The 14,559-nt window shown below is 48.4% G+C and overlaps 1 protein-coding gene across 2 annotated transcripts in view; it reads left to right on the forward strand.

Annotated features, from left to right (window-relative positions):
- Positions 1–14,559, forward strand: part of LARP1 (La ribonucleoprotein 1, translational regulator) — a 915,090-nt gene that overhangs the window by 529,425 nt on the left and 371,106 nt on the right. The gene's annotated exons all lie outside the window — the stretch shown is intronic.

Raw genomic sequence — 14,559 nt, forward strand, 5'->3', positions numbered from 1 at the left:
TAAAGAGAAACTAACACCAGCTTGTTGAGCAGCTCCATCGCCTTCAGGGAGGGATGAGTCTGCTCCCTCCCAGTTACCCCTTACCACCCCTCTCCTGTATTCCTGGAGGCTAGTAGTTGCTTTTTCTTTCTATACTTCAGCCTGAGAAATCCTGATTTGGAGTCATGCCTGATCTACTAGAAGTTGCTTACCTGTTCTGGAACCAAATTAATCTTCCTATCTGTAGCAATTCAGAAGGCGTCGTCGTTTCAAGACCTCTTGTCCAAGCTAGTTTCCATAATGCTGGTGTACATTCTGGGGCCTGTCGTTGGTGCTCCAACCTGTATATATACACGCCCCTGGAAAATCGTGACATGTGGTTTCCTAAAGGCCATGCTAACCCTTATAAGAAGGATGTGTTGAACTTGCACCCTAGCCATCCTCTGCACACAACTCCAAGCTCAGACTATGAGAACATAGACTCTGTGACTGGACTTCATGAAACTAACACCTGCTGCCGTTTTGACTGGATAGTCTGTTACTCTGTTGGATGCTTCCATTAAGTACCTGTGGGGCTCCTTTTTTCAGGATACTAGTTTGGGTGATTTCTTTTGTTTCATTGAGGATTGTTGGATGGGTAGTCTTCATTCCTGAGATATTGAAAGCTGAAGTCTGTAATTTCAGGCTTTCTGCCTGGAGATCTTATGCAAATATTGTACACTTTTTTCTGCCTAGTATACTTTCCTATTTTCTATTAAACTCTGCTTCAGAACTTCCATTTATACACGTCCATAGAGGTTAATATTTACCATAGGTCTCTGTTACGTTACAACCTTGTACCTTGTGTCGGAGCTAGAAACACTTCTGTTGGCACTCTGGTCTTGCAGGTACTAGACACCTCCGGGTTTTTCTTGACCTTTAATTTAAATGTAATCGATTTTACCTGCCTGTAGCAGTAATCTCGGACTTCTCTGGAACCCTAAACCTACCTATGTGCCAATACACGGACATCGTTTTGAATTTGTAGTCTTCTACATGGTTTGAAAAAGCTATGGCCACCGTGTCTTCATTTTTCTAGGCCAGCCGCGCTTTAGCTCCATTGGACCATCACCAATCATGAAGGTTCACATGGAGATATGTAATGATTTTTGTATAACGCTTTTTGCCCCAGTATTGGAACTTTCATAGATTCCCATGCTTTGTATCATTCCCTGTCGTCGGAATGGGAGCCTCGGTAGTATCACAACCAGAGAAACAAAAGAGAAAAAATAGGCCTAGGCCTCATCTCATTTGTATCCTATTCACCTCTTTGTGTAAAAGAGACCAAACTCCTGTAAGGACCAATCAGAATAGCCTCACCCTCTAGAACCTTCCTGAGAGAGATCAGAGCCTCAGATTTTTCTACCGCACGTTTTGCTAGGGAGTCTCCACTGAGCTCTGCTCAGTTTTCTCAATCTTTGGTTATTTCTTCAATATTTCTGGAAATCAAGACATGTCTGACAAGTAGAAGAAGGCCTTATTCTGATCCTGTGCCTCTTGTGGGGAAAAAACGACTTTTTGTGGAAGATAAGCATGACAACTGTATTTATTGCTTATACCCAGACCACAAGGGCACAGACTGCAAAATTTGTAGAACCTTCTCTACTAAGACACTTCGTGACAGAGAGGGTCGGATTTTGACCTGGCTTCAAAAGATGAAGACTCTGAAGGAGGTGCTCTCATCGGATGAAGAGGATTCAACATCTCTAGCGTTCTCTCTCAAATCAGGGAAGAGGGGTAGGTCTCCCCCCTGGTTCTTCTTCAGCTGAGCCCCCTCTTAAGGCCCCTCATAAGATCTCTGACAGGTCTGAGAGGGCTGGTCCCCTTCAATCTCCTCACGTAAGTGAAAAGGAGAGGCAGGGACAGGCTGCTGGATTGGTTACAGCCTCAAAGGACAAAAAGGAGGTTACTATCACTTCTCCTCCGTCCAAAAAGGAAAAAACAGGTGACAAACACTCTTCTGTCACTCCAGGAACCCGCACGGAGAAAAAATAGCGCCCGTCGACGGCAAAAACATCAGGTACGTCGACGACGATTGCTTCTGTAAAAATTCCCGCCAATTCCATGGCTCCCGTCGACTGGCTCGTCGGCGGTAGCGATCTCCACGTCGACGACTTCGTCGTCATTCAAGGATCCCGGTTCGTCGACGATAGCTTCTTCCACGTCGACGACGATGACCTCCGGTAAGGTGCTGTCGACGGCCTCGCCGACGACGAAAACTATGTCGACGAAGACGACAACTTCGACGTCGACGCTGATGGTAATGACGACGAGTTCCGTCGACGACCAAGATTTCGTCGACTAAGGCCGCTATACCGTCGACGATTCCATCGACAATACCGTCGACGACTGCTGCACCATCGACGACGGCTTCGTCGACGAAACCGTCGACGGGTCAAAAAATGCATTTTCCACTGCAAAAGATGAAAATTACACCGGAAATGACGTCTCCACGACATTTCGTCGCATCCACCGACAATGCTTCTTGGTGACATCAGCAATGAGAAAGGCATGCGAATGGTGGCTAGTACAAGACAATATCGCACAAGGTCTAACGTTCAGAATTTCACCATCCCCCCGATCATGACCACGGATGCCTCTTTGGACGGCTGGGGAGCAGTGCTCCGAGAGCTTCAAGTCAGCGGGCACTGGAGTCCAGAGCAGCGCCGGAGCCATATCAATTTGTTGGAGCTGACAGCCATTCGGTTGGCTTTGCAGGCTTTCCTTCCCCGAGTTCGCAATCATACAGTGCTAGTCCGGACGGACAATACGACGGCCATGCACTACGTCAACAAGCATGGGGTAACGAGGTCGCAGACTCTGTCCAAGGAAGCTCAGAGGATCTGGGATTATGCGATTCTTCACAGCATCAGTCTGAGAGCCGAACACCTGGCAGGCTCACTCAATGTCAAGGCGGATGCCCTGAGTCGCCAGACAGAGGTGACTCACGAATGGGAATTAAATCAGTCCATTCTGGAGAGTGTGTTCTCGGTTTGGGGGACACCAATCATCGACCTCTTTGCCTCTCCGGTGAACGCCAAATGCCAGTTTTACGCAAGCAAAGTTCACCATCAGGGGTCCCTGGGGAACGCCCTTTCGATGGCCTGGTACAGCGCATTCTTTTACGCTTTTCCTCCAATTCCCCCCATTCCTCGAGTACTCAGGAAAATGAAGGCAGAACCATGCAAGAAGATTCTCATTGCACCAGCGTGGCCCCGGCAGTTTTGGTACACAGAGCTCCTGCGGCTCTCCCAGGCTCCTCCAATTCGCTTGCAACCAATTCCGTCCCTGTTGTCAAGGAATCAAGGACAGGTTTACCATCCGGATCCGAAATCGCTGCACTTGACAGCGTGGCTCCTGAACACAGTTCCGTCATCTGAATCTCTCCCAGGAATATAGAGAAGTTTTGTCACAGGCTCGAGCACTAATAAAACTTACAAGGCAAAATGGAAGAGGTTCTGCCTATGGTGTCAAAGACCAGGTCTCCATCCTTACAAATCGCTGCCTCATCAACTATTGCCATATATACTATCATTGGCTAAGTCTGGGTTGGCGCATTCGTCTGTGAAGGTGCATCTTGCAGCCATATCAAGGTTTCGGCGTAGTTCTTCAGGTCCTTCCTATGGTCCTCTAGGATTGTTAAACAATTCTTGAAAGGCTTATTCCGGATGTATCCTCCAGTTCGGCCTCCTCCACCAGTTTGGCAGCTCAATCTTGTCCTGGCTCAACTCATGAAAGCTCCGTTTGAGCCGGTGCACAAGGCGGACTTGAAGTTCCTGTCTTGGAAACTTGCCCTCCTCTTAGCTCTTACATCAGCGAGAAGAGTTAGTGAACTTCAAGCCCTCTCCATAGTGCATCCATTCCTTCAATTCAAAAAGGATGTTCTTATTCTTCGCACCAATCCGAAGTTTATTCCTAAGGTGCCATCTGAGTTCCACTTGAATGAACCTTTGATTTTAAAATCTTTCTTTCCGCGCCCTTCTACGCCTGCGGAACGCACATTACATTCTTTGGACGTTCAGAGATGCTTAAAATTCTACTTAGAACGCACACAACCCTTTCGGAAATCAACCCAGTTGTTTGTGTCCTACAGCGCACCACGGAAGGGTTTCCTTTGGCTAAGAGTGGCATTTCCCTCTGGATCTCCAGTGCGATTCAATTCTGTCATCAGGAAGCGGGCAAGCCACTGGAACGGAAGGTCCGTGCACATACCACAAGGTCTGTGGCATCGTCTGTGGCTCTTTTCTCTGGAGTCGCCATTAAAGACATTTGCAGGGCAGCAACGTGGAGCAGTACTCATACCTTCACGAGACACTACTGCCTGGAATCTGCAGGACGAGACGATGCAGCTGTTGGTCAAGCAGTTCTGCGGAATCTGTTTCATTGAGAGGTGAGCTTTCCCGCCGATCCCTCCATCCTGGTGAGCACATTTTGTTTTCTTGTTTGGCTATGCTATAAGTATTACTATATATATTGTATGATGCCATGTATCTACAAAATGTGTCTTGGTTATTTACTGCTAGCTACTCAGATACAAAGCATGGGAATCTATGAAAGTTCCAATACTGGGGCAAGAAAACAAGTTACTTACCTGTAACTTTGGTTCCCCAGTATTGGTAACTTCCATAGATTCTCATGCGCCCGCCCTCCTCCCCTGGGAAAGCTCGGTCTTTTTACGGAGATTGTGGCGGTTTACACAATGGCTACGAAAATCTATCTGAGGCTCTGAGCTCTCTCAGGAAGGTTCTAGAGGGTGAGGCTATTCTGATTGGTCCTTACAGGAGTTTGGTCTCTTTTACACAAAGAGTTGGATAGGATACAAATGAGATGAGGCCTAGGCCTATTTTTCCTCTTTTGTTTCTATGGTTGTGATACTACCGAGGCTCCCATTCCGACGACAGGGAATGATACAAAGCATGGGAATCTATTAAAGTTACCAATACTGGGGAATCAAAGTTACAGGTAAGTAACTTGTTTTCTTCTGTAATATGTATTCCTAGATCTTTGGTGAAGGTAATCTCAAGGGGGTTTTACAACACGATTTGTGGGGCTGGCTTTAGCAGGGAAGTTTCTTTGTTAAATTCTCAAGAGGCTCTTGCTCATTTAGAATGGGAGTGCAGTGGCCTAGCTTGTGCATTCTCTTGAGTAGAAGGGGTCTTGCAGTCTGCGATTCAAGTATGAAAGTAGTAGGCTTGTTTTCAAGTTACCTCTGGAATGTGTTTCAGGGGAGTACAAGTCTTCGTGAGGAAATGGGGTGAACTATATGGTGTGGTTGTCTGACCTCACCGTGAAATATGTACCAAGCACTTTAGGACCATTTAGTTTTGTTTGTCAAGCCTTCAACTGAACCCAGGTTAGCTGTGATTGAGCAGCCGGGCTTACACAAGGAACAACCAATAAGCATTTGAACACCACCAAAGCAATTGACGAAATTGACAAGACACTAAAGTAATCCAACACCAGTTTATAAAAGTAGACTGCATTTTATATGTATAGACACCACAACGAAAAAGATCCACTTGAGGATTCCATAGAGTAGGAAACCAGCTCAGCATATACTATACCAAAATGAAGCACAGTCCAGTGAGTCCCAAAAGGTATGGCAGAGGTTAAAGTAGATAATCTTACCGCTGGGCTGAGCAGTTAGGCTTATTAGAGGGTAGGGTGAATGCATTTGGTGTACATACTCCTACAAGGCAGGAAAACACTCAATGACTGACTCCAGGCCAATGTTGTAGGAAGCTGGCTCTGTATATACTGTATATACTATACCAAAATGAGGTATAGTGTGTACAGAGTCCCGTGGAACCCCAATGGTAGGCAGAGTAGTAGATAGCACCTTTCTCTCTATTTGTGGTAGTGTGGGCGAGCAGGAAGGCTTTTTTCAGAGGGTAGTGTTACGCATTTGTTGTACACACTCAATCAGCAAATGATGTCACACACTCAGACTGAACTAAGACCAAGTTATTTGTTCAAAAATATTTAGTTTTAGTTTTTTTCTCGAACCAAGCAAGTCCGGTAAAGGTAAGTGTAAATGGTACTTCTCAAGGTCTGTAAATGCTTTCAATACAGTGGAAATTACTGGTTCCAGGCATATGAGCTGCAGATCTCACACGGAGCATTAGATTGCCACCTGGTGTTAGGCTCGGATGATTGCATGTTGTTGTTGTCTTGAAATAAGTCTTTGTAGTTACAGATAGGTGACTCCTCCCTTGGACGATAGTGCGCATGGGCATCGACTCATCCTTGGATTGTTTTTTTCTGCCATGGGGTTCGGATGCAACTTTTCTGCTCTGGTTCGAAATCTACTTTCAAGTAGTTTGACACGTAAAAAATTTACCAAACAGCTTTCGATATCGATAACTATCGACTCGATTTCATCAGATCGATTCCGGTCGTCAACGCGGGCCGTTGGGCCTATCCATGCCGTGAGGCCTGCAACTCATGGAAAGGACGCTGTTCAAGAGTGTGGAGCAAAAGTTCCACACAGCGACCATCGCGAGGTGTGTAGCCTGTGCTTATTGCAAGAACACGACGAGTCGAGCTGTACAGCCTGTGCATCCTTTCGATCCAAAAAGACCATTAGAGATCAGAGGGCCCGTCGGCATGATATGCAGAGATCGGCTCCAGAACCGGTGGGTATCTTCAACGAAGGTCCATGTGTCCCAGAGGAATATTTGGATCGCCAAATAATGTCTGAGGCAGATGACTCCGATGACTCCATCCCACCGCTTGAGTCCTACTGCCCCTACCCCAGCCCCACACCTAAATCGAAGGCAAAGGTCAAAACTCCACCTTAGGGGCCCAGTCGAGACCGAAACACTGCTTCAAAAGCCATGCCATTGTGCCTGGCTCCGAAGAAATTATTAAAGCCTTCCGGTAGCTCCATACCGAGCAAACCGCATGTGCCGATACCACCAGCTCCCTCGGAACCGAAAGAAGTCCCTGTTCTGAAACACTCCGAAACCGTCGACTCCTAAAGACAAGACGGCTCCGAAAACAATGATGCCTGTTTCTGACGCTTCCAAGCCGACCAAAACAGCTTCCAAGCCCGAAATCTTCTGTGCCGAAACCTACAAAGCCTGCTTCCAAGCCCATGAAACAGGCCTCGACTCCAAAGACAATATCTTCAGTGCCGAAACCTACGCCAAAGGACTCTATAACAGCTCCTAAGGCTAAAGACATGCTACAACCATGCCCAGAACCGAAAAAATCTGCGCCGAAAGCGGTTCCTCAAGAAGAGGAGCTTTTTCAAGCTGATCCTTGCAAAAAAGGATCTACATTGATCCACAAACAGGACATGTTTCCACTATGGATAACATTGCCTGGTTTTTACCAGAAATTCTTCTGTCGATTTTTGAAACCTACAAATATACCTTGAAAATCGCCTGTGTAACATAAATGATTTCTTTCAACTGTTTACAGGAGATGCACCAGCCCTGAGTAAGAAAAACCTATGAAAGTAATTAGTATTGCATTTACTTAAAAATTCCCATTGAGCTCAATGTTATAATAGTTTAACTTGTGTTGCATATTGCAACAACTGTATCTATTGCATTGAAAAGTCTATTGCTCTTTGAAAGTATTCGACTGTAGCATTTCATTCTGAGAAAGTATTTTTTATACCTACTTGTGGTTCTAAAATAAAACAATATATTTTTATATGCAAAACAATTGGCCTAGAGTTCAGTTCTTGTGTGTGAGACCATTTGCTGACTGTGTACAACAAATGCTTTACACTGTCCTCTTATACTGCCTTACTGCTCGACCAAGCTACCACTTTTGAGAGTAAGGTTATATCTGAAAGAGACACGTTAGCGATAGATTCCTTACCTTAGAATATCCCCAGACGTCAGACTGGATCTAGAAAGTTTTGCTCAGCAGTACACCTGCGCATCGGTGGGTGGTGTCCTGCGGCTCCGTCTGTCACTGGTGTCGGCGGCGGTGAGATGACGTCATGGAGAGTACTTGGGCGCCACCCATGCGCGCTGACGTCGGTTTTCTTTTTCCGTGCCAGTAATCGCAGATCCGGATTGAGCATGACCTTGGTCACTTTTTCACCATTATTTCAAGACTTTTGTCTCCCCATACTTCTCCTGGTGCTAGTAGGGATGCCCGGCTTTTAAGTCTTGTGGGGCCTGTCGCTGAAATATGTCGGTATCGGACCCCCACGTTCTTGTGTGTGTGAGACCATCTGCTGACTGAGCATGTACAACAAATGCTTTACATTGTCCTCTGATACTGCCTTACTGCTCGACAAGCTATCACTTTTGAGAGTAAGGTTATATCTAACTTTAACCTCTGCCAAACCTCTGGGAACTGTGGACTCCGTGCACACTGTACCTTACTTTGGTGCAGTATATACAGAGCCACTTTCTTACACAGCTGTGTTGGGGCGGCTGGGTGCACGGTGCTGTTTTGGCATCGGGTGCCCTGTTTTAAATGGGGATTCTCCAGTTGCAACAAAGGCTGCAGGCTCTGGGATGAACATTTTGTGGAGGTGACCACTGGTTGGTGAGGTAAGTTGGGATGCCTGGGGATGTTGGTTGGGCCACCCAAGGCTTTAGGGCGTTGGGCCACCCAAGGCTTTAGGGCGTTGGGTGCAGGGGTGTCATAAAGCATTGGGTTGTCTTACCAGCTCTGGGCGGTGGGATCCTCCAGAATTAGTGTCGAGGCAGGTCAAAGATCACCAGATCTTGTGTCAGGATCGCCGGGGAGACCTGCTCCTGGTGTTAGGCCACTCGAACTCTGGCTGTGGGCGTCTGGTGCTGAGTGGTGCAGACTCACGGTTTTGGCTGGAGTCTGTGTTTCTTGGTGAGTAAATCCAGTGCTCATGGGAGCCAAAGTCTTTATTGTGGAAGGCAGGGCTGGTCCTCTGGGTTCTTGAGGTTGCTGGCTGCTGGACACACCGGGATTTCACTGTACCAGGTTCAAGGTGGTGACAGACCAATAGGGCTGGGGCTTATCTGTGAGCGTCCTCTTCGTTATTGCACAGCTTTTCGGTCCTTCTCTTCTTGGTCGGTTCTTTTCTGAGGCGGCAGGATTCAGGGTTACTCCTAAATACTACATTTAGAGGTGTTACAGGTAAGTAAAGTTTTGGACCAATGGGTCCCTTCCTTGGGGTCTTTATACCCCGGATTATGCCACCCTTTAAGTGGGAGGGGGCATATGCCTCACTCTGGTTGGCTGGGTTCCCCCATCTGCAAGATGACGGGGACAGAGTTGTGCTTCACCTCGCCTGCCCCACCTTAGAGGTGAGGTTCGCAAAAGCGGGCACACCTCCCTTCACTGGATTTTCCCACCGATTCTTCCGCCCAGAGTGGGGGTCAGAACCGATGGTAGCCAGTTGCTGGAAGCAGCAAAGGGCTGGGATAGCTAGCAAGGGCGGCAAGCCTTTGAAGCTTCCTCTTTGTAGACCCTGCCCATCCTGTGGGAGGAGGCTGGCACCTCGTCCCATGATGTGCATTGTTTCAGACCCCCGAGAGCAGCAGGCTCATGACCCAGGGGACCATAAACCTGTCTGGTGGTGGCAGCTGGGGAGCAGTCACTCAGCCTGGACACTGGTGTTAGGTCGTTTTTCTGTGGCATCTCCAAGATGCACTCTGTGTGCAATTTTCATTAAATCCCACACTGGCATCAAAGTGGGTTTAATGTGCTGAGAATCTTGATACCAAACTTGTCAGTTTTCTGTAAAGCCATTATCGAGCTGTGGAGTTCATAATGGACCAATTCCCAGCACCATATACTCTTAATGGCATTACTGCACTTACAATGTCTAAGAATTGACTTAGACACTATAGGAGTACAGGGCTCATGCACCTGGACCCTTGTAAGAGTGCCCTCTTTCTGCATGGTTGCGTCCACTCTGCTGAATTGCTGATGTGCTTTGATTGATTGCGCCCTGGGCTCCTGCTAATAAGGTACTGTAAAAAACTGGCTCTATATATTCTGCACCAAAGTGAGGTACAGTGTGTATAGAGTCCAAAGGTCTCCCTTGGTAGGCAGAGGTTAAAGTTAGATAGATCTGTAAAGGGCACGGGTGGTCCGTGCCACAGAGGAGTTGCACAGCCATATGCACAAATGTAAATGATATTCACACATAATCCATATTTTCTCCAAGTTCATCCAATTTTTATTCCAAGTTATATTCCAATGTTTACTCATTTTTTCACCATCACGTCAAAGACACGAAGTTTTCAAATTTTTATGCATCTTAATACTCTGTAAAAATACAACAACAACCAAATAATCCAAGTGTCTCTCCTAGTTCATAAGTGCTACAACTAAACAGTGTATATTAACTCTTGCGCACGCTGTTAGCTACCCCGTCCTGTATTCTTAAACTTAGCCCATTTTTACTAATGGAGCTTTTATTAATGGAGCGTTTATTAAAACCTGCTTTTAACATTGTAGATACCCCCGAAGAAGGTCAAGTGGACCGAAATGCATTGGGTACAAAAGATTGTTCTGGAACCTTGAAGTTTTAAGCAATTGCCTGTGATTAAGCCCGGATGGGCACTCTCAGAGTATTAAGATGCATAAAAATTTGAAAACTTCGTGTCTTTGACGTGATGGTGAAAAAATGAGTAAACATTGGAATATAACTTGGAATAAAAATTGGATGAACTTGGAGAAAATATGGATTATGTGTGAATATCATTTACATTTGTGCATATGGCTGTGCAACTCCTCTGTGGCACGGACCACCCGTGCCCTTTACAGAGCTGTTTAATTCAGATGCTTGTTTGGGACGGAGCATTATGGAGTGCTGCACGCTAAAATGGATAAAATATCGACAGAAACCGTAAATCGGATTAGGTAAAAGAAAAGGGTGTGCTGCAGGACCATTTACAGTAAAGTTAGATAGAACCATACTCTAAAAAGTGGTAGCTTGGTCGAGCAGTAAGGCAGTGTTCGAGGCATGTGGGCTGCTAAATTCATATCTTAGCATTAGATCGCCGCCTAGTGTTGGGCTCGGATGATTGCACATTGTTGTCCTGGAAGAGTCTTCGAAGTATCCTGAGATAGGTGGCTCCTCCCCTGGACTACAGTGCGCATGGGCATCGGCTCCATCCCCAGATTGTTTTTTTCCGCCATTGGGTTCGGATGTGGTCTCGACGTCTTACTGTCGGAACCAAGAAAAACTAACTTTTAGCGGCCAAAAGGCCTCGATTTTCTTGCGTCGGTATTGTCTGCGCACGGTCTCGAGTCTTCCGTCTCTTGGAGCCGGAATAAGCGGAGTTTTCTTCGCTCTCTGAACTTTGAGGCCTTCTCATCGCGACACGACTGCAAGCCTTTACGGACATGGAGCGGAGCCCGTTTAAGTACTGCCCGCTCTGTGGGTCCAAGTACCCACACATCGATCTACACCCCGTGTGTAACAAGTGCCTTTCGCCGGACCACGACGACGGCAAGTGCAAGGCCTGTGCACAGTTCCGCTCCAAGAAAACTCTCAAGCTTCGACGCGCGGTGCGCTTGGAAGCTAGGCAAGCGGCCCCGGATCCGGAGAACATCTTCGGCGACCAGGAAGAAGAGGTCCAGGGTCACCATCTACAAATCTCCCCACCAGAGACGGAGGTCGAGGCGGATCCGGGAGACGACGACGGAGTCGCGGGTCAAGTCCTCGAATACGTCGAAGAGGTAGGAGACGACGATGAGATTTATGGGGCCGCGGCAGACAGCTCGGGGGACGAGCTCTGCCCCGAAGGTTACGAAGATACCGACCGGGACACGGGATCGCCTGTCGGCCTTACCCAAGACCCGTTGCCGCAAGCCACAGCCCCGCCTTCAGGCCCGGCTACGGACTCACTTGCTGGGCACGCTGTTTCGAAACCGAAACTGAAACCATCGGGATCGTCGACACCTAAAATGGCCGACCCGAAAACGAAACTGAAACCTAAGGACTCGAGTGTCCCTAAGATGGCTGCCGTGCCGGTGAAGAAAACGGTGCCCGTCACCCCATCGGCTCCGTCGACCTCCGGTCCGCAGAAGCCGAAGAAGTCTGTCGATTCCGATGCTCCAAAATCGAAACCGACGCCCGAGGAGGGGGCCTCCAAGAAAGATGGTCGGCACGGATCAGCGGCTACGACGCCGTCCAAGCCCGCCAAGGTCGGCTCCAAAGAGGCTACGCACAAGAAGTCTGCGCCCCGGCCTCAAGAATCGGAGGTGCCGAAGACGGGTTCCGCGCCAAAAGCGCACAAGGCCCACGAAGACGTCGGATCCGAGGGACCGATCAAAGCATCCTTGTCGGCGACGAAACCCACTGGCAGTGTACCGTCCCCCATTGCGGAGTCACTGCAGAGAATCAGGGAGAAAGCCTTTGCCCCATCGGCTCCGATACCATCACCGCAGCCGCAAAAGGACACTCCGGCAAAGCCTTCTGGAAAACTCCTCTTTCTCTTGCCACCTAAGGAGGCGCCGAAAGCGTTTTCAACAAAATCGGCTCCGAAACAGGTTTCTTCGCCGGCTGGCCCTCTTCCACGTCGGGTACTCGAATCGGAAGACGATTCAGAGCATTTCATCGATGCTGCCACAGGCAAGCTGACACTCTATAAAAGGAAAATCACTTCGGAGCCAGTGGACTCCTACATCATCCCACTGAAGAAAAAGAGGGTGCCCCTTGACGCCTCACGGAACCAATCCAGCCTCCTCCAAGACGGAGCCCTACTCCCTCCCCAGAGCACTCTGTGGGTGAGGGGTATGATGAGGATGAGCAGTACAATTTCCCTATCGATGAACCTGATGTACAACCGGATTCATACGATGACACTGGTGACCAGAACACCCAAGGTGTGGGCCAAGACCCGCAGCTCTTTAATGCACGTGCATCCCCGACTGAGGACTCAGCAGGCTTTCATGCACTACTTGAAAGGGCGGCAGCTAATCATGATGTGGACATGCATGCCGACCCGGTTGAGGAAGACTTCCTTTTCGACACCTTTGCAATCTCTGAAAGGACAGTAAAAACACTTCCTATGCTAAAAGGTGTCCTCAAACATGCTGGGGACATTTTTAAGGAGCCTACAAGAGCGAGAGTGGTCAACCCTCGCATTGAAAAGAAGTACAGGCCTGCACCTGCGGACCCCGCCTACATCCGGGGACAATTGCCACTGGACTCTCTTGTGGTTGCCAATGCCAGGAAACGTGCCAACTCCCAGACAACGGGTGAAGCTCCTCCCCCGGATAAGGAGTCCAAAGTGCTTGAGGCAGGAGGCAAAAGAGTGGCTGCACAGGCGGCGAACTTTTGGCGCATCGCCAATACACAGGCGCTCCTGGCGCGTTACGATAGGGCGCACTACGACACCCTAGAACAGGTTGTACAACACCTGCCTCCACAGTTCCAGGAAGCCACACAACTGCTCATTAACGAGGGGAAGCTCATCTCAAACGCAGCCATCAAGTGTGCGCTTGACGCTGCGGATACAGCTGCTAGGGCTGTCAACACTAGTGTTATGCTAAGACGACAGGCGTGGCTACGCATCTCAGGCTTTAAACCGGATATTCAGACAACAATTCTTAATCAGCCGGTCAATCCTGATAGTCTGTTTGGTCCAGATGTTGACACCACCCTAGAGAAAATAAAAAAAGACACGGAAACTGCTAAATCCATGGGGGCCCTGCAATCACAACAGTTTCGTGGCAGCAATTTTCGTCGCTCAGGCGCACGTGGGGTCACCAGAGGACAAATGGGTCAACAATCCCAGTTCTCGAAAGGTGGGGCACAATCCTCTTTCACAAAACAGAACAAGGGAGGTTACAGAAATAACAGCAACAGAGGTCGCGGCAGAGGAAACAACAACCCCCGCTCCTCTACTCCAAGCAAACAGTGACTCTCTGTCACTGCCCCCTGACCACCTAACACCTGTCGGGGGGAGACTGCAGCAGTTCCTGCCCGTCTGGAAAAACATCACCACAGACAGGTGGGTGCGACAACTAGTCCAGTATGGTTATTGCCTAGAATTAAAGTCCACTCCACCCAACATCCCGCCAAGGCAAAGGCCTATGTCCGCAGAGCACTTGCTCTTATTGCAGCAGGAAGTAGTGGTGATGCTGCAAAAGGGAGCAATCGAGCAAGTGCCGGTGGGAGAAGAAGGCACGGGGGTATACTCCCTGTACTTCCTTATTCCAAAGAAGGACGGATCTCTCAGACCCATTCTAGATCTACGCCCCCTCAACCTCTACATACTATCAGAACATTTCCACATGCTTACGCTGCAACAGATTCTTCCCTTGCTAAAACAAGGGGACTTCTTAGCAACCTTGGATCTCAAGGATGCGTATTTCCATATTCCACTACACCCGTCACACAGGAAATACCTCAGGTTCACTATTCAAGGAAAACACTATCAGTTCAAGGTCCTACCCTTCGGAGTCACAACAGCCCCGAGGGTGTTCACCAAGTGTCTGGCGACAGTAGCGGCGCACCTCAGGAGGCAGAACATCCATGTCTACCCCTACCTAGACGACTGGCTCGTACAAGCCAAGTCAGAGCAGCAGTGCGCCGCGGACATGTCAACTACAATTCACCTTCTTCACGATCTG

Source organism: Lissotriton helveticus, chromosome 7 (assembly GCF_964261635.1).
Source record: "Lissotriton helveticus chromosome 7, aLisHel1.1, whole genome shotgun sequence".
Taxonomy (NCBI): domain Eukaryota; kingdom Metazoa; phylum Chordata; class Amphibia; order Caudata; family Salamandridae; genus Lissotriton; species Lissotriton helveticus.